Source organism: Bombina bombina, chromosome 5 (genome assembly GCF_027579735.1).
Source record: "Bombina bombina isolate aBomBom1 chromosome 5, aBomBom1.pri, whole genome shotgun sequence".
Lineage (NCBI taxonomy): Eukaryota > Metazoa > Chordata > Amphibia > Anura > Bombinatoridae > Bombina > Bombina bombina.
Window position 1 is genome coordinate 231,641,456 of NC_069503.1, and position 20,534 is coordinate 231,661,989.

At 39.9% G+C, this 20,534-nt stretch overlaps 1 protein-coding gene across 1 annotated transcript in view; it reads right to left on the reverse strand.

The window, feature by feature from the left end:
* The window catches only part of JCAD (junctional cadherin 5 associated), a 204,528-nt gene that overhangs the window by 44,264 nt on the left and 139,730 nt on the right, over positions 1–20,534 (reverse strand). The gene's annotated exons all lie outside the window — the stretch shown is intronic.

The window sequence follows — 20,534 nt, forward strand, 5'->3', positions numbered from 1 at the left end:
TTTTGTTCAATAAGAGCTCCCTTCTATCTAAACCTTCCGATTGTACTATAGCTTTATCTATTACTTCACTCTTGTAACCCCTCTCTAAAAAGCGTTGCTTTAATTCGAGACACTCTGTTCTATATGCACTGTCTTCTGAGCAATTTCTCCTTAGCCTAATGCATTCCCCTTTAATTATCCCAAACCCAGTGTATTTGGGATGTAGGCTCCTGGCATGGAGGATAGCATTTGACTGTAGTGGCTTACGATACAATTCACTCTTAATTCCCTTCTTCTCTATATCACCTTTCAAAACCACATCCAAAAATGGGATTTCATCCACTGCTACTGTATATGTGAATCTTAAGCCAACATCGTTGGCATTCAGGTATTGGATGAATCCTTCTACCTCCATCACTGAACCTCGCCAGATGAAAATCAAATCATCAATAAAGCGATGGTAGAAAAGGATGTGGTCTTTGTAAGGGTTACCATCCCCATAAACGTGGAACAGCTCCCACCAACCCATAAATAGGTTGGCATAGGAGGGGGCAAACTTGGCCCCCATAGCTGTTCCACGTTTCTGGAGATAGTAACCCCCATCAAACAGAAAATAATTGTGATTCAACAGAAATTGTGTCACTCTAATGACGCAGTCCTTTAAAGGTTCGTCATAGTTATTAAATTTATCAAGAAAGAATCTAACTGCCGTTAATCCTTTACTGTGTGGGATGCAGGAATACAACCCTACTACATCCACAGTTATCCATAGATAACCATCTTGCCACACTTCATTTTCCACTAGTCTCAAGAGATGCTTGGTATCTCTCAGGTAGCTGGGGATAATTTTAAACAGTGGCTGAAGAAATGAATCTATCCAAGAGGAAAGGTTCTTGATTAAGGTTATTAGTACCTTTTTCTATCTGTATCTTGGAAAGCAATAATTTTAGATCTTCCTCTACACGTTTATGGAAGGTTTCTAATACCTCCCCCCTAATTTTAGTAGGGTAAAAAATAGATTTCGGCTTAAAGCCCACACTGCCTTTTACAAGCCCAATGTTGTTTTTATAAGTCTCCATTTCCAACTCTAACAGAGACATGTAATCTTTCGCTTCATCAAAGACTACATCACAATGTGCACCCATAGTTAAAGGGGACAAGTTTTCTATACCTTCAAATGATATTTCATTAGTGTTTGCAAAATACTTTTTTAATGTAAGTTTTCTCACAAAGCAGTTTAAATCAATGATAGTGTCAAAAAGGTTAAAGTCACAGCTAGGAACAAAATTTAAACCAAGACCTAAAACATTCATTTCAGATTGATTGAATGATTCTGTGGTCAAATTAATGACTGCTAAATTTTGTATTTGTTCCTCCCCCTGGCGGCTCTCAGCCCATATCTTTTTGTCACTTGGCTGCTTCCTGCATTTTCATTCCTGCTTTTTCAAATAAAGATACCAAGAGAATGAAGAAAAACTGATAATAGGAGTAAATTAGAAAGTTGCTTAAAATTGCATGTGTTATCTGATTCATAAAAGAAAAAAAATGGGTTTAGCATCCCTTTAAATGTCCCTGGTAGATAACATAAAACCATTATGTCCCTGAACTGCTCGTAGATACCAAATCTCAAAAAGTTTTGCTTAGACAAATACAGTGTAAATGTTTATAAAACATTTTATATGCAGAACTTTTTGAAATACAGTGATTATTTGTGGTTATGTACTATGGATGAGTTACAAAAAAAGAGTTTAAAGTCCCTTTCAATTTAAATTCAAAACAAACTTCATGCTCCTGATCAGATGCTGCATTCAAGTACTTCTGCAAAAAAAAAAGAAAAAAAAAACCACCCAAAAATGTTTAATCAAATCAAGTTAAACAGTTTGGAGGGACAGGATTTTATGTTTGAAATTTCCAATAAACAAGGATGTAAACCAGAATAATGTCCTGGTTTTTGTATGTTCTGTCATAACTAAAATGTTTTGCCATTGGAGTTTCATGATTTTTCACAAGCTTTATATGTAAATGTGTGAATAGTATTGCAAGTTTAGGAAACTTAAAAGAACATAAAAGAGCAAAAATACAATGCTCTAATGTGTTAGAGCATTATAATATAACACTATTGTTATTGCACATAACTATGTGTTTAACTCCTGCAAAGGTTTTAAACACATAGATAAATTCAGCTCTAGAGTAGCAATGGACTACTGGGAGCTAGCTGAACACATTTGTTGAGTCAATGACAAAAGGTATATGTATATAGTTGCTAATCACCAGCTAGCTCCCAGTAGTGCATTGCTGCCCCTAAGCCTACCTAAAGATGCTTTTCAAAAAAAGAGAACAAAGAATATTTGATAGTAGAAGTTTATTGAAATGTCTGTTAAAATTGCTTGCTCAATCTGAACCATGAAAGTTTAATTTTGACTCCCATGCCCCTTTATTTGTGAGCCTTCATTCATAGTAACAAAAAGTCTATTACATGTAATTCATCTCAGGGTGCTGATAATAAGTAAGAGACCATTCATTTTTATCACCAACAGAGGATAACTGCCTTACTTCATTTAAGACATGGGTGAAATGTGTTCACAAACAATCTTTGTATGCAAATTATCCTGCAAGCACTTGTCTTTACATTTAAAAGAAATATATATGATATACAGTATTTTTACATACCATTTTATGCTTCATACATTAAAGAGTTACAAGCATTTTAAAAAATCAAGTGAATAATTAACGTTTGATGATATTTTTACTATTCCTGCGTAGCTGATTACATGTTTGGATTTATAAAGTTAAAAAGGGCACAATAATATATATATACAGTATACACACACACACACACACATATATATATATATATATATATATATATATATGATTAAATATATATCTTAACACATCACTATTATCTTAATAATATAAATTAGAATTCATGAAAGAAATTTAATGTACTGTTCTAAATCTCCAGTAACTATTCTTTTCTATTTCAAATGTACTATTATTCTACCATGAATACGTTGTGTGGGTTAAAAGCAACACATCTATTGTCTCTTGTCAGAATGTATGGTTTCCATAACAACTGTGGATCAGTGCTATAAATCTTTAAAATAAATTACAATATTATTTGTTTGTGGCTAAAGTATTGTATAAACAAAGCATATCAGCAAACATTTGCCTATTTTCTGCAAATGTCAAAAATGCCAGGAAATCTTCTAGGAAAGATAGTAATGTATACTTTTTTTTTATTTAAAGGGACATAATACTCATATGCTAAATCACTTGAAACTGATGCAGTATAACTGTAAAAAGCTGTCAGGAAAATATCACCTGAGCATCTCTATGTAAAAAAGGAAGATATTTTACCTCACAATTTCCTCAGCTCAGCAGAGTAAGTTCTGTGTAAAAAGTTATACTCAGCTGCTCCCAGCTGCAGGTAAAAAAATTAAAAAAATGAAGAAATGAACAGCAGCCAATCAGCATCAGCAGTGCTGAGGTCATGAACTCTTACTGTGATCTCATGAGATTTGACTTAACTCTCATGAGATTTCATAGTAAGCTTCCTTTACCTGATTGGTGAAATAATATGAGAGTTCACAATGCTCATCCCTTCAGTTGTCCCGGGACAGACACACTAATATGCTGCTTAGAAATCCTTTACAATGGGAGGTGGCTACTGAGGATTTTTTGAGGTAAAATATCTTTCTATTTTACATAGAGATATTCAGGTGATATTTTCTAGTCAGCTTTTTACAGCTATGCTGCATCACTTTCAAGTGTTTTAACATTTGGGTATTATGGCCCTTTAAATATCAGACCCTATACCAGTCTTTCAGAATTTTCCCATACCAGTCTTTTAGAAATTATTGTATGGGAGCAAAGATGAGTTTTGGTTTTATTTTTAAACCATTAAAATCCATCTGAATAATTGGTGGCTTAATTGGAAACGTATCTTAAAAGGACATAAAGCTTAAAATTGAATTGCACATGAATGCCTTGTAATTATGAATATAAGCCTTTTGTAATATGGTTGTATTGGGAGAAATTCTTCTAGAAAGATTTTACTATGCATGGAGCATATGTACACAGGTCACATGCACCCTCATCCAAATATAGCGCCTACTCTGAGAGCAAGTGGTGGAATGTGTTTGTCATTGATGACACAGATTGAGTCATTACCTCACAGCAGGTGTGGTTTAATGCATGCAGGTGCACAAGTCATATGTACATATGTCCTGTACACACTAAAAAGCTTTTAGTGGAGAATACACTTTTTATTCTGCTAATGTAAGACTGAGACCCCGATATTATCTATATCAATATTTATATATATATATATATATATATATATATATATATATATATATATATATATATATATATATATATATACTGTATATATATATATATATGTTATTAGAGAACACGTTTGCTACATCGCAATCTCAATATTACAAGTAAAACACAATAATATTATGAAATATGAATATTACAAATGCAAAAACGAGATCACATTATTGTGAAATATGAAAACGCAAAAACACAATCGCAATATTGTGAAATATGAATATTGCGCATTCTCAATATAATGTAAATATGAATAATGAAAATGCGCAATCACCATCTTAAAATAAATAAAAATACACGCCTGAGTACACAACAGATCAGTACAATGACATTTACAGTTTACATACATATTTTAACATTATACTAAATAATATATATATATATATACACATTAAACAATGTATATACATATTTCATATACCCACAATCCCCCAGATCCTATAGGTGTATTATTGATATGTTCATTTCACTATTGTATTGTAAGAACAAGCTTTGAGTTTCTTTTGACACATGTAAATAGTTTTGTCAAACAGTACTGTTTTAAGGGATCATTTACATTACACCTTCGATGTAGGTAGCGAAGCTGCGTTGAATATATTGCTGGCATCAGAGCAGCATTGCGACCCACTGAAATGAAAAGTAAGATGCCTCTCGGCGATGCTGCCTTAATGCTTTTAAACAGTACTGTTGGTTCTTTTGAATATTTTGCTGGCTTTCTCGACATGGTGATGGATCACTTTCGAATATCTCGCTGCCTCGTGACACTTTCAATTATCAGGGCCTGAAACCTCTCCCTTTTATGGTGTACACAATACACTGCACACAGCTAGCGCTATCACAGCTAGTGATGTCTGGCTGCCGAGTAGGTGGACCTGCACATTTTCTACTGCTGGCTAGGGAGCATACAATTACAGTATTACATAGCTCATAATAGGAAATTAAAACACAGGTAAAGTCACTCTCAATTTTAACAACTTTAGCTGCACAATTTTTTATACATCTGTATTGCAAATATACTACTTAAGTCATTCTTTTTTCAAATATAATTTCTGACTACAGTGTCCTTTATAAGATTACTGTGATGGTTCAGAATTTGGAAACAGTCTATCAAACCAGGAAAACCCTGGGTGAACAAATCAGCTACAAGATAATTTAACCTCGTGAATGATACATAAAAAGACAGAATGGTTGTCCAAAATATAGCAATCTGTATCAATAGGTCTATTAAATGCTGCTACAACAGAGAAAGAAAGCGAAATGTTAAATCTTTTTAGGATTATAGTGGTAGAAAACCCTTTATCCAAACTGCTTGGGACTGGAAAAGGTTGGGAATTTGTAATAGTTTGGATTCTGGTATATTTGCATCTGTTGATTGGGACAGGGGATGGAACCAATGGGGTAGATTTAAGTAGGGTCGAGTGGACATGATTCGCTACAACTGTCAGCATTTAACATTGCCCAAGCATTTCTAGTGACATGCTTGTGCAAGGCCGTCCCCTGCTCACCGGTGGCAAATTGGCCGCTAGCAGGGGGTGTCAATCATCCCGATAGTGACCACCTAAAAGGAGAAGACCGCTGCTTGACCCTCAAGTGCAAACAGCTATATCGTATGTCTTTTATGCAATATTTATGTCATAATAGTGCTGACACAATATGTATATCATTTTTAATACTTTTTTTTAAAATACTTTTTTTTTATGAATAATTTTTTTATTGAGGTCAGAATCACAAAAAAATGTACAATGAGTATTGCAATACATATATAAAAATACAACAAGGTGGGAGTCCTCCTTCTGAGTTTAGAATTAAACATACCACAATCAAAAATCAGAACCTAAGGAGGTCAACCCTGAAGGACTTAACATCAAGATGAAGAATAACCCCCTTTTTCTTTTTTTTTTCCCTTTAAATCGTACAAAAATATATAACCGATATTGAGGAAGCAAAAAAACAAGAAATGTATGGTTCAGAGCCTGAGTCATTGTGCTTAATGGAGTGTACATGCATACCTAGGGGTAGTAAAAGTCCTTTTGACAATTATCCAATGGGAGATTTGCATGGGGGAACAGGGTAGGGGGGTAATTGGGGAGGAGAGGGAGAAAGAGAAGAAAAAAAAATCATCCTTGTATAGCCTGCCAGACTGCCAGGCTCAGGGAGGGGGGGAAATAATACAGTCCCCTCCTCGCTGGAACAGTCTGTTGTTGATATCAGTTGTCCTTCTCCCAGTGAGTCCCAGATCATAGCATACAGGTCTATTTGTTGGTGAGAGGTATATACGTAACTCTCCATAGACTGAAAGTAAGAAATAAGTTGGATCAGGGCCTGCCAGTTAAGGGGGTCAGGTTTTTTCCAGTTTCTGGCAATGGAAAGTTTTGCTGTCATTGTGATCGTTATCAAAAGAGCGCGGTTGGGTGCAGAGAGGGGTCGGAGGCCAGTATGAACCAGATCCCTTTCTGGGGGCAGGGACATCACCAGTCCCAGTCGGCAGCACAAAACCTCCATTGGGGGTTCCCTCAAAGCTACACAAAATGTCCATTGGGGACAATGATAGGACAGGCCCACCAAACATGTTGGGGATCGCCCATTTGTTGACAGCCTCTCCAACAGAAGGGGGGAGCTGCCCGGGAACATTTTGTGTAGCTTTGAGGGAATATAGTGCCATCTGGTCAATAACTTATAGAACAGTTCGTAAAACGTCATGCAATGAATTGACAATTTTATATGCTGGATTGCATCAGACCAGTCCTCCACAGACAATTCCACCCTCCAGTCTCTCTCCCAGTCCTCCATTTGCCTGGTTTTAGTGAGTTTGGAAGCATCAAGAAGAATTTGGTAGTGGGAGGATAGGGGGGAAACGTGATGGGAGTCTGTAGATTTCCGGGTCTCCCAAGGTTTCTGTGGCCTAGGCGGGGCACTCATGAATCTCCACGATTTCAGTATGGAGAGAAGTCTTAGCAGGTCAAATCTGAACTTGGGATGAATAGCATGGTTATGGGCCAGGTCATCGAGGGGTATTGGGTTTCCTCCTGAAAAGAGGTTCGTAATTTTGAGATTAGAAAGGGCACGACGCACTGCTGGACCAGCGAGTAGAAGGCCTAATAGGAGGCCCGATATTGAGTGATTGGGTAAGGGATGTGGGGAGACCAGATTATGGTGGTGAAGATGTGGCCAGGAGTTCTTGCAGTGCAAGATGATTTTATTGTGAATCGGGATGTCCAAAGCACAGTGGGGTGGGATCCATAGAAGATCCATAAGTGTTAGGTGGGCCGGTAAGGAGGCCTGCTCCAATTCCAGACAGCGGGGAGCAGCCTTTTTTGTGTTCCATTCAGATATATGTGATAGAAGGGCAGCCTCATAATAAAGCCGTATATTCAGAAGACCTAGACCACCGGCCAGAAATGGGCAATGTAGCAAAGAGGCTGTGATAAAGGGCCTCTTCCCGTTCCAGATATACTGGTTAATCACCGCTTGAAACTTATTCAGCAATGAGAGTGGGACCGTTATCGGTAGGCAACGGAATAAGTATGTTAGTTTGGGAAGCTGCATCATTTTTACTGTGGCTAGTCTCCCAAACCAGGAGATTTCATCGTATCTCCTGGAGCATAGATCTATTTGGAGTTGAGAGAGGTAGGTGTGAAAGTTCTTAGATAGAACTATGCCAGTGTCATGGGAAAGGAACACCCCAAGGTGTTTGAGACCCGATAAAGACCATTGAAATTTATATTTTTTCTTGAGGGATTTTATTACGGAGTCGGGTAGGTTTAAGGGGTATGCTTCTGTTTTACTTAAATTCAATTTATAGTGAGAGAAGCTGCCAAACCTGTCGAGGAGATCAAAAATAGCAGGGAGGGATTCCTCCGGGTCTGTGATGAAAAGAGTCAGATTGTCCGCATAGAGGGCTAATTTCTGGGGGGTGCTGTGAAGGACTAGACCATTGACTAAGGTTAAGATCCTTATTGCAGCGGCTAATGGTTCGATAGCTAGGGCAAACAGCAGTGGAGACAGGGGGCAACCCTGTCTTGTGCCGTTTGTGATCTGCACCTTGCTTGAGCAAAAGTCTAAGCCTCTTACCCTCTCCATGGGACAAGAATACAAAGATCTCACTGCGGTAATAAAGGATTCTGGGAGGGCAAACGCCGACAATGTTGAGAACATGTAGTCCCATCTCACCCTGTCTAATGCTTTCTCTGTGTCCATTGACAGGGCAAGAAGGGGAATTCCCATGTCTGAAGCCTCAGTAAATATGTTCAGGAGGTGTCTCGTATTGTCAGGGCCCTGCCTGCCTGGGATAAAGTCGACCTGGTCCGGGCCTACTAATTCTGGGAGAAATCTATTTAATCTTGTGGCCAATATTTTCGTATAAAGCTTTACGTCCATGTTTATTAAAGAGATTGGCCTATAACTCTCGCATAGAGAATGGTCCTTCACCTCTTTAGGTAAAGTGATGATGGAGGCCTCAAGTAACTCTGGACGGAGTTTGCCTGTATTAAAAGTAGAGTTGAAAAATCTGGAGAGAAGAGGTATCAGTTGCGGGGAATAAGTTTTGTAAAATAAAGTGGTGAACCCGTCCAGTTCTGGGGCCTTATTTAAGTGAAGCGAATCGATCGCTTGTTGCAGTTCATCGGTGGTCAGTGGGCCAGAGAGGTACTGGGCATCTTCCACCAATAGGACTGGGAGGGGAACGGAAGACAGAAACTGTTCAAGTCCAAATTATATAATGCGGTATAGTACTGAGCAAATGCTCTTGCTATGTCTTTTGGGGAGTATACAGTCCCTTTTCGAGTTTTAATAGACGGGATTCGACGTTGTTGTGTATGGGTTTGGAGCTTATGAGCTATAGGAGTCTATCGGCTCTATTACCCTTGTAGTAGTACAATTGTTTAAGGGCCAGGAGATTTGATTGTACCCTTTTTTCCTCAATTACGTTAATTTTGGATCTTATGGTTGCTATCTGTTCTGCCATCAGTTTCGATGGGCCTCCTCTGTTGTGTTTTTCTAGAAAGCATAACTCCAAATATAATTGAGCGAGGGGCTTTCCCGCAAGTGCTGGACCACACATGTAATTGACTTGTGAACCACAATGGTGACACCTCTTCTTTTTGTTGGATGAGAGGCCGACAGGCAAGTTGGAAAAAGTTTAGAGTTCTGCATGAAAGAGTAGCCCCGGGGCCAGTGAGTTTCCTGGAGGAAGGCAACTCCCACACCATTTTTTAAAAGGAATAGAAGGAGAAGGCTCCTCTTTGTAGGTGAGTTCAAGCCTTGGGTGTTCAAGGTAGAAAATTTGATAGCCATGCTGAACAATAGCAGAGAAGAAAAAAAAAAGAGGGGGGTTTGGGGAGGTAGGTGGGCGGAGGGGAGGTAAGAATACTTAGGTAATGTTCTTTAGCTGCTGCAATACAAACTACTGCAGACGGTGCGACTTAGATTCTATTCAAAAGTTATATGTTTCTAGTGTGTGGTGTTAAATATGGTCTGTGGTAGAAGAACACAGATAATATCTGCGTTATGCTTCCCTAAAGAGCGAAGACCAAAGCAGATCCAAAAGTGTGTGTGTGGGGGGGGGGGGGAGTGCCAAAGTTGCAATCATAGGGCCATACGGGCCCGATTAGGTGAGCCCGAGTGTTAGGATGGGCATTCGTGGTGGACAATTATTGCAGCAAACACCTAGCACTGGCCATCTTTGATATAGTGGGTTTCCTGCTGGTGCATAACATTGAAAACATGTAACAAAATAATAACAGTAAAAAAGTTATTAGATCTAGGGCGACTTAGGTATAATTAGTTAAATCATGACATTAGGGTACTGGGACATTTGTTTCTTTTCCCCTATCCTTCTCCCTTTGACTGTTTGAAAGAAAGAGGTGACCACTAAGCTAGGAGGGAAATTAAGTTAAGTAGGTCTAAGGTGACTTAAGGGCAATAAGTTAAACCAAAACACTAGGGTGATTAGACCCTTACATCTCTTCACCAACCCGCCCCCCCTGGTTGACGTGAAGGAGGGGCGGCCTTTAAGCTAAGTGGAAGGTTTAATCTATGGGGCTGAACCTCTAGGAGAGGTCTACAGGGTAGGATCAGAGGGAGACCAAGTAGTTACACTCTGAGGGTCAAATACAACCCAAGGAGTTAGTGGAAGGGGGGGGGGTTATGCCAAAAGCCTTAAGATCTAATGTTGCGGTCTCTTAACTATGTGCCCATATCAACCATTTAACTCAAACAGTAGCATAACAAACATTTTTAACATAATGTTTTTGGAAGGGGGGCTGAGGCCAGCGTTCCCCTCCTCTTACTCTTGAAGGGACAATGCCCGGGCCAAGTTATCTTCCAGAATGTCCTGTGATTCCTGTAATGATCTGGGACCGTGTACCTGGGGGGAGAAAAGAACAGCAAAAAGCAAATACAAGCACTAAGTCCCTTGCAATAACATCTCAGAGTCATAATTAAGATGTCCATTGCTGTTAACTCTGGAACTGTGAAGCAATCAATTGACAAGAATATTGAAGGTCATTTATAGGACCCTCTAGGTCTGGAAGGCCGAGAGTCAATGACCCGAGCACTGAACCAGTGGTGCACCAGTTCTGTAAGATTCAAGGGGAGAGAGATTTGAAGAGGCATTCCTTTGGCCTTATTCAGCTGTATCAGCGGATGGCAGGATTGTAGAAGAGGGAGCTTGCAGAGATTTTCTGTTGTATTCCCTTGGGGGAAGTTGCTTCCATGGTGGGGCTTCTGCTCTCAATTCCCCATCAGGAGCCCTGGAAGTGGTGGAGGGTGGCCCATATGGGAGGTGCTCCCATTTGGAGAGAAGATTTCTGGCTTGCTCTAGAGATGTGATTATGTGCTGGATGTCATTTTTGGTGACAAATAGTCGCAAAGAGAACCCCACCTGTATTTAATTTCCTTATTCCTAAGGATTCTCGTAAAATCTTGAAATGCCTTTCACTGTTGTAAGGCATGAGGGGAGAGGTCTGGAAAGATCTGCAGGTTGTCAAACTTTAGAGACCCAGCGTTCACTGCTCTCAAGAATTTCTCCCGAAAAGTGTAGTAATATAGTCTCACAATCACCTCCCTCGGCTTGTCATCTGACATGGCTCTAGGTCTAGTCGCCCTGTGGGCCCTATCAATGAGAGATTCAGGGTCTTGTAGAGGTCCCAGTGCGACTGTAAATACTTCCTGTAGATAGGGTTGTAAGTCCTTAGGGAGAACGCTCTCAGGGATGCCCCTCAGGCGGACGTTGTTGCGACTGGAGCAATCTTCAAGGTCTGCTAGCTTAGATTCCAATGCTGTTATTTGCCCTGCCAAGTTTTCTGAATATGAAATCAGGTTGGCATGACCAACTGATAGATCTTCCTGTTTGCCCTCCAGGGTGTCCGTGTGTTCTCCGATTACAGCAATATCTCTCCTCAGTTCTGTGCACGATTTATCGAACCTTTTGCAGATGTATTCATGATGAGACGCCAACATGAATTTTATCTGGTCCATCATGTTGTTGTTGGCTCCTGCAATATCTGCCAGACTTGCAGGAAATAGCGTTGAGACCTCTCACATTACTTGGTTCTGAAAGGCAGGTTGAGTCGGATGGATCATCTTCTGAGCATTGCTTCAGATCTCTTTGGGGTCGCTGGAAGTGTTCTTTCATTGTTTTTTTTTTTGGCCCCAAGAAACCTTTGGATTTTTTCATTTGGGCCTGCGCCATTTTCCCAATAAAGTAATGCTTGTAATGAAACAGCGTGGTAGGTGATGGGTGCCTCTGGAGAAATTTTATGAAAGATGGTGTGGGTTAGATGATGCCCTCGTGTTGCTGTGGCTCACCCCATGGGCCCAGGCCCTAAAACATCTTCGCTCCTAGCCAGCTACCATTTTATTCCTGGTGGGCATGCCCCAGATGGGGTAGGTTAGTTTTGCCTAGGCATACTGCGCTTCTGTACTCAGGGTAATACTGATACTATCTTCACACAGTTGATATGGTGTCCCAAGACGGAGAGGCAGCCCCCACACGCAACTCCCCAGGGAGGGTGCCCTCACATGACGATAACGGGCAAGGAGAGTGGGGTATGACCTGCTGTCACTAAGGGCAGCGGGAAAGGAAGGGGAGAGCATGTAGTTGGTTACTGCAGTATAGGGGGAGTGCTAGGGCAGAGGCTTTACAGTGCACTGAAGGGTAACCACCCTCTGCTCCTGCTTCTGTGGTGCGTCAGTTCAGCTGCTGTAGTATTACTGTACATGATATTGTCAACCTGTGGGATCAAACTCAGGGTAAACAGTAAAATAGCACTCCACTTTGGGCTAGAGCCCCAAAGACAATAAAGCTGACGTAGCAACCAATACAATAGGTCCCTGATAAGTGGGGCAAGTCAGTTGCATGAATCAGCAATTGTGGTAGCTGTAGATCTTGTCAATCAGAAATGCACTGTGGGAATAGTGTAAGCAGCAGTTCCAATACCACCCCTGAGTGTAAGGGGACAAATAGGGTAAATGCAGGGTCAACACTGATATGGTGTTCAACACTTCAATGGTGGAGGAATGGGACAGGTTAGGGAAGAGCAAAAGTCTGCAGCCCCCTCTTCTATGAAGTGAAGGTATTGGGTATCGATAGCAGGGTAAAGACCTGTGTTGGGAGGGTTAAATTCACATGTAAAGCCTCGACTGCGTGGTCTCAAGGGGATAGCGGCAGTTCCAACAGGCCTCCCATTATATTTATGAGAGCCAGGAGAAAGAGCCCAATGCTATGTTTAGCGCTTATTTAGTGAGCTTATGGGCTTAATGGTGGCTGTAAGATAGTGTGGCTCAATAATGTCTCTCAAGCAGTGGCCTAGCTGTGTAGACCAAGGGAAGGATTTAAACAGTATGCCGTGTACCCAGGACTTGCATGAGGGAGGCCATCTAGGAGTGTGAGGTTCAGTTAGAAAAGTAGGGTATAATAAGCTCACCCGAGGTTCCTGCTCAGTCTCGGCACCAGGGTCATCAGCAGCCTGGGTATCCACAGTCCCGGCAGACCACAAAGGTCACTCGCCAAGGCGGATATGGCTCCAGACTGCTATTTCGTCCTTTTCTTCTCCTGGTGGAACCACGTGGGTTTTTACTGCGGCGTCACCAAAGCTGCTGGAGGGCTCCGGCACTCTCACCTAGGATCTTCCCTTTCAGGCACTACTGTCTTCTTTCGACTCTCACATCTCAGCTTCCTAGTAAGTAGCTCCTGTCCTGAACATCTCACAGGGCTCTGCATGGACCAGGTAAGGAATAGTCCTATGAATGTGGGCAGATGAGCCTTTCCTTCGTGTCCGGGCTGTAACCTCCAGCTGCTACAGGAATTCCGGGCTACTTCTCGTCTTCCTCCACACTCATATACTCCGGAGCGGATCCCTGACCCTCCAAAATTTGGTTGGTAGTAGCCCTGCTGAGGAATCAGTTGGGTGGCGGTCTGCTGTACAGGTGATCCGTCAAACTGCTTCAAATGGAGCTAAGTTTCTGTCCCAAATAAATTATAGGATGTAGGTGGCTCCACAGATTAGTACATTCTTAGAGTCGGTCAAACTGCCCAAAAGTGAGTAAATCTGTGGTTTTTGACAAGGTTTTATAATATTCTATGTCAGGAGCTCTGTGTCTGCACATCTGTACTGCACGACGGCTAGCTCCGCCCCCTCATTTTTAATACTTTTTTTATATATAGTAACCTCAGAAAGATAGTACAGTCCTGTAATCAGAAAGGTAATATTTCTTGTTTTAAATAAATATAGACTATTTCCATTTTAGACTAATGAACTTGCCACCCTGTAAATCTGAAATGGCTTTTATGGTGATGCTTTTTAACTTTTGTAGCAATAAAGTTTTTTTTATCGAGAATGGATAATTTTCCATATCTTCTTTTTTGAGTATTTCCATTTTAGAACACAAAAACCAAACCGAAGACACAGGCATAGAAGGTTGTGACAGGCATGGGAGAATATTCGTTTTTGATCATTTTATTTAAAAAAAATATTAATTAAAAAGTTTGGATTTCAGCATAAGTTTATGATTTATGGATTTTTACCTGTATTATTATTGTTTATAATAGTAAGATATGTAATAATTTACTAGGACATACTTTAACTTTATATATATGCCCAGATTACAGGTGTAGCTTTATTAATAGTGCAAAGTTATTTGGAAGGGTTTCAAGAAAAAAGCCTATACTCTCATCCAAAAACAAACTCAAGCGTCTTTGCCAGATACTACTGGAACTTCAAATGGGATTGGGTCAGATGAAGCCAAAATAGAGTTTTTTGGCAATAAACACCAGAGGTGGGTTTGGCACACTCAGGCCTAGATTTGGAGTTTTGTCGGTAACGACCCGAAAAACTAACGCCGGCTTTTTTCTGGCCGCACCATAAAAATAACTCTGGTATCGAGAGTCCACATAAAGGCTGCGTTAGGCTCCAAAAAAGGAGCGTAGAGCATTTTTAACGCAGCTTCAACTCTCGATACCAGAGTTGCTTACGGACGCGGCCAGCCTCAAAAACGTGCTCGTGCACGATTCTCCCATAGGAAACAATGGGGCTGTTTGAGCTGAAAAAAAACCAAACACCTGCAAAAAAGCCGCGTTCAGCTCCTAACGCAGCCCCATTGTTTGCTATGCGGTAACCCTTCCTACGTCTGCACTTAACACTCTAACATGTACCCCGAGTCTAAACACCCCTAACCTTACACTTATTAACCCCTAATCTGCCGCCCCCGCTATCGCTGACCCCTGCATATTATTATTAACCCCTAATCTGCCGCCCCGTAAACCGCCGCTACTTACATTATCCCTATGTACCCCTAATCTGCTGCCCTAACATCGCCGACCCCTATATTATATTTATTAACCCCTAATCTGCCCCCCACAACGTCGCCTCCACCTGCCTACACTTATTAACCCCTAATCTGCCGACCGGACCTGAGCGCTACTATAATAAAGTTATTAACCCCTAATCCGACTCACTAACCCTATAATAAATAGTATTAACCCCTAATCTGCCCTCCCTAACATCGCCGACACCTAACTTAAATTATTAAACCCTAATCTGCCGACCGAATCTCGCCGCTATTCTAATAAATGTATTAACCCCTAAAGCTAAGTCTAACCCTAACACTAACACCCCCCTAAGTTAAATATAATTTAAATCTAACGAAATTAATTAACTCTTATTAAATAAATTATTCCTATTTAAAGCTAAATACTTACCTGTAAAATAAATCCTAATATAGCTACAATATAAATTATAATTATATTATAGCTATTTTAGGATTTATATTTATTTTACAGGTAACTTTGTATTTATTTTAACCAGGTACAATAGCTATTAAATAGTTAAGAACTATTTAATAGCTAAAATAGTTAAAATAATTACAAATTTACCTGTAAAATAAATCCTAACCTAAGTTACAAATAAACCTAACACTAGACTATCAATAAATTAATTAAATAAACTACCTACAATTACCTACAATTAACCTAACACTACACTATCAATAAATTAATTAAATACAATTGCTACAAATAAATACAATTAAATAAACTAGCTAAAGTACAAAAAATAAAAAAGAACTAAGTTACAAAAAATAAAAAAATATTTGCAAACATAAGAAAAATATTACAACAATTTTAAACTAATTACACCTACTCTAAGCCCCCTAATAAAATAACAAAGCCCCCCAAAATAAAAAAATGCCCTACCCTATTCTAAATTACTAAAGTTCAAAGCTCTTTTACCTTACCAGCCCTGAACAGGGCCCTTTGCGGGGCATGCCCCAAGAAATACAGCTCTTTTGCCTGTAAAAAAAACCATACAATACCCAAGCCCCCCAACATTACAACCCACCACCCACATACCCCTAATCTAACCCAAACCCCCCTTAAATAAACCTAACACTAAGCCCCTGAAGATCATCCTACCTTGTCTTCACCATACCAGGTTCACCAATCGGTCCAGAAGAGCTCCTCCGATGTCCTGATCCAAGCCCAAGCGGGGGGCTGAAGAGGTCCATGATCCGGCTGAAGTCTTCATCCAAGCGGGCCAGAAGAGGTCTTCCATCCGATTGAAGTCTTCATCCAAGCAGCATCCATCCGGAGCGAAGCGGCAGCATCCTCAAGACCTCCACCGCGGAACATCCATCCTGGCCGACGACTGAACGACGAATGACGGTTCCTTTAAATGACGTCATCCAAGATGGCGTCCCTTGAATTCCGATTGGCTGATAGGATTCTATCAGCCAATCGGAATTAAGGTAGGAATATTCTGATTGGCTGATGGAATCAGCCAATCAGAATCAAGTTCAATCCGATTGGCTGATCCAATCAGCCAATCAGATTGAGCTTGCATTCTATTGGCTGATCGGAACAGGGGTCGGCGGTGTTAGGGGCAGCAGATTAGGGGTACATAAGGATAACGTAGGTGGCGGCGCTTTGCGGTTGGCAGATTAGGGGTTAATAAGTGTAGGCAGGTGGAGGCGACGTTGTGGGGGGCAGATTAGGGGTTAATAAATATAATATAGGGGTCAGCGGGGTTAGGGGCAGCAGATTAGGGGTACATAAGGATAACGTAGGTGGCGGTCAGCAGATTAGGGGTTAAAAAAATGTATTCGAGTGTCTGGGATGTGGTTTAGGGGTACATAGGTAGTTTATGGGTGTTAGTGTACTTTAGAGTACAGTAGTTAAGAGCTTTATAAACCGGCGTTAGCCCAGAAAGCTCTTAACTACTGACTTTTTTCCTGCGGCTGGAGTTTTGTCGTTAGATGTCTAACGCTCACTTCAGACACGACTCTAAATACCGGAGTTAGAAAGATCCCATTGAAAAGATAGGATACGCAATTTACGTAAGGGGATCTGCGGTATGGAAAAGTTGCGGCTGAAAAGTGAGCGTTAGACCCTATTTTGAGTGACTCCAAATACCGGCGGTAGCCTAAAACCAGCGTTTGGAGCCTCTAACGCTGGTTTTCACGGCTAACGCCAAACTCTAAATCTAGGCCACAGAGAGGTAGCCATATAGAAAAGTACCTCATGCCTACGGTTAAATATGGTGGTGGTTCTTTAATGTTTTGGGGCTGTTTTTTGCCAGAGGACCTGGACATTTTGTTAGGATACATGCCATCATGAAACATATCAAATATCAAAAGATATTAAATGAATAGCTGACTGCCTCTGCCAGAAAGCTTCAAATGGGCCGTGGTTGGATCTTCCAGTAAGACAATCATCCAAAACATACATCAAAATCAATACAAAAATGGTTAACTGACCACAAAATCAAGGTCCTGCCATGGCCATCCCAGTCCCCTGCCTTTAACCCCTAGAAAACCTGGGGTGGGGGGAACTGAAGAGGAGAGACCACCAGACTTTGAAATTTGAAGGATCTGGAGAGATTCTGTATGGAAGAATGGTCTCAGATCCCTTGCCATGTATTCTCCAACCTCATCAGGCATTATAGAAGACACTGAGCTGTTATATTGGCAAAGGGAGGTAGCACAAAGTATTGACTAAAAGGGGGACAATAATTGTGGCACACATATTTTTAACAAAGTTTTTTTCTTTGTGTTTGCAATTGTTTGATATCAATGAGAGCAGAGTATTTTTGTGTACTTTTTGAACAATATATATATAAATAATATATATATATATATATATATATATATATATATATATATATATATATATATAAAGAGAAACGCTCTTTCAGAAACAAATACCAGCTCAATAACTTGTTAGCTTGTGGTATTTCAGGGCTGGATTGACCTTGTTTGGCGGGATCAGACTGATATACTACAGGAAAGTTCTTCTCTGTGAAAAGCATAATTGGGCTAAAAGAGGCTGCTCCTAGGTGGTAAATCCCCATAGAACAAGCTAACGAGTCATTGAGCTGATGTTCGTTCCGACAGCTAAAAGTAGTTTAAAGCTACCAGGTTTCTGAAATATTTTGCGCATTTTATGCAGTCCCTCTTTTCATATAGATGTAGGTTTACATTGTGTCAACACTTCCATCCAATGTCAGATGTCTTGAAAATCAAGTTAGTTGCTATGGCAACCCGACCTTACACCGTAAAGTGTTGCCCTAGGCATAGATCTACTTAGAATTTTGTAGAAATGTGTCTGCATATATCTTTTTTTTATTTATTTATTTTTATTATCATTATTTAGCAGCATGGTACAAAAGGATGTCATTGTTGATACAAACGTTTAAACAGAAACAAAAGAGGGAGAAACCATCAAAAGTCTCCAAAAGAAAGGAGAACGAACTCCCATATAGTAAAATGAAATAGTAGAGCTAGACTGTCCGTGATAAGTCCACCTGCATATATCTTTATATGTAAATACATACTGATATTTCCATAAGAACATAAGTGCAACTATTCCTATACATGGGACAACAATAAATATTACATATTACAATTTATTTCCACTTTGGAACACTTGAATTATTGGCAAGTTTTAAAATTTAAATGGGAAATTGGTTACAAAAAGCTCCTTTTTTCTCTTTTACACCTAGTTGAGCTTGAATATGACAGCCTCTGAAATGTGTATTAATGGTTTGCTCTTTCATTGGTGTAAATTATCCCTTAATGGCTTCTAATACTTTCTATGGGACTCGAAAATATTTTCGGCACCCGGACCCTGGCTGCCGATATTGTGGTATAATGCACCATCAAAAGCAGTTGATACACAAAATTACTTCTGACAGCATATTTATCGGTTTGTGACCTAGCGCAAGCCTAATTACGGCTCAATGGAAACGAGCCATCTGTTGGTCAAATTGTAGCTAGGTTAACATTTTTACTAATGAAATAAACATGTCCATCATGCAAAAAGCATGCAAATAGAATTATTTTAAATAACACTTGAAAAACATTTAGATTCACAATTTCTTTAAATATGTTGCCATGACTGGGGGCCTGATATTCAAAACCTCGCCGCTCATGTGAGATGATCTAAGAAGTCTCGTTGGTACAGTGAGGCCCTTAAAAAAAATTAGAAGCACAAATGTTATCTTAAGAAACGTTTATGTTGCTATTTAGCGTTTTTTTTGTGTGAAATAGAGACTGAGGGTCGGATCAAGATATGGTGCTGCCTGGGTCCCAGAGTGAAATGATGCCCCCCCCCCCCCCCGAGAAGTAACATTACTGATTAGCATATCAACCTAGTAGCCTGACCGCTGACTTTACTAAGCCTGCCTAGCTGCATGCTACTAATGCTTATGCACAATTGCGCAATAAGGGTTAGATTACAAGTGGAGCGCAAAATATCTCTTTCGCAAAAGTGATATTTGCGCTTAACTTAGTAATACAAGCGCACGCAAATATGCACTGGTATTATAAGTTAGACACTGCATGAGAACCTAGCGCAATGAAGGGGGTAAGTCGTGTGGTAGATTTAAATATATATGTACATGAATATATACATATATATTTATGTGTTTATATGTGTATTTACACATAAATATATATGTATATAAGCATATACATTTATATTAATAGAGAACACACAGTTCCCCATAGACCGCTATGTGTTTTTTTCTAACACCCCACACACGCACACTTTAAAGGGACACTGAACCCAATTTTTTCTATCATGATTCAGATAGAGCATGCAATTTTAAGCAACTTTCTAATTTACTCCTATTATCAAATATTCTTCATTCTCTTGGTATCTTTATTTGAAATGCAAGAATGTAAGTTTAGATGCCGGCCCATTTTTGGTGAACACACTGTGTTGTTCTTGCTGATTGGTGGATAAATTCACCCACCAATAGACAAGTGCTTTCCATGGTCTGAACCAAAAAAATAGCTTAGATGCTTTCTTTTTCAAATAAAGAAATCTAGAGAACAAAGAAAATTTGATAATAGGAGTAAATTAGAAAGTTGCTTAAAATTGCATGCTCTATCTGAATCATGAAAGAAAAAATTTGGGTTCAGTGTCCCTTTAACCAATAAGAACTGCCTAGTGTATTTTTTTTTTTTTTTCTAATGCTACTTTTTTATTTAAAAAAAAGGACCTCACATGTTATTTTGGGGGCTATTTGGGGACATTTAAAAAAATAACCAGAGGTCTGACCACTGGTTAATTTTTTGAGCGCTAATTGCTACCTTGAGCTTGCGGTAGCAATAACCAGCCACTTGTAATGGCTGGTTATTTATCGCGCACCCGTATACGGGCAAATTTTCCCATTTATGGACGCTCAATATATTAGTGCTCCACTTGTAATCTAGCTCAA